The sequence below is a fragment of the Atheta coriaria genome, unplaced genomic scaffold (assembly GCF_025399875.1).
Source record: "Atheta coriaria isolate IRGN ID8LTWV9N9 unplaced genomic scaffold, Caltech_Dcor_3.1 scaffold356_size4307, whole genome shotgun sequence".
Taxonomy (NCBI): domain Eukaryota; kingdom Metazoa; phylum Arthropoda; class Insecta; order Coleoptera; family Staphylinidae; genus Dalotia; species Dalotia coriaria.
The window spans coordinates 290-1,145 of NW_027049693.1; the positions used below are offsets into that span (position 1 = coordinate 290).

Consider the following 856-nt stretch of genomic DNA (forward strand, 5'->3'; position numbering starts at 1 on the left):
TTATTGAGGATTTAGGAAACATCATTTAAACTAAAAGCGCTAGCGACCAGCCGATCAAAGATTATGACAGTTTGGAAAATTCTCTATAAGATAAGATAAGAAAATAATTAAAATACGGGGTGTAAAGGTTCTGAAATCGTGTCTAAAAGTGCAAAAAAATGAACTTTCTCATTTTTTTTTTAAATTTTTTCCGACTGTGAATATTTCAAAAGCTAAACGAGATAGAGAAGATCGGATTGAAACGCGACTGTCTTGTATCTTTGCAACACGAGGTGGAACTCGAAAAAAAACTACGTAAATACAAATTTATGTAAAATGAAAAATATAATTGAATTATAAACTTACCAATGCAGATCATATCGGACTCCAAGACACGGCAAATACTATAAATAAGAAAAGAAAACATTATATTCATGTAATATTATATTCAAACAGCGGAGAAAAATAAACATTTATACTGTTTACGTGAAAGTTAGATATTACCTGCAATCAAAACTAAAATATGATGCAGCAACATGCAATACGTAAGACAATGCGATAAGAAAGTGTGAATTGTGTTCAAAACAATACAAATCTAAAGAAGAAACAAAACATTAGATCTCAGACAATCTCAGACAATGTTGAATTAAATTCCTGCGGAACCCAAAGTTTTTTTAAATGAGTATTCTTACCAGGTAGCACATTGCCTCGACAAGTTCTGCTGAAGACAATAATGATTCACACAAGTCCGAAATTAACTACAATATTATTTACAATCGCACATGGCCGGCCGGCGTCCGACGGCAACCGACCACGAATACACGCGGAAATATAATAAACACACAAAATACTGAATTCCGGAGATTACACACGCGAT

At 33.1% G+C, this 856-nt stretch overlaps 1 long non-coding RNA gene across 1 annotated transcript in view; it reads right to left on the reverse strand.

The window, feature by feature from the left end:
• Positions 1 to 345: 345 nt before the first annotated feature.
• Positions 346 to 856, reverse strand: part of LOC135803041 (uncharacterized) — a 3,289-nt gene continuing 2,778 nt past the window's right edge. Inside the window, exon 3 of the long non-coding RNA XR_010550710.1 lies at positions 346 to 383. This is a non-coding gene — a long non-coding RNA (uncharacterized lncRNA). The remainder of the gene's footprint in view (positions 384 to 856) is intronic.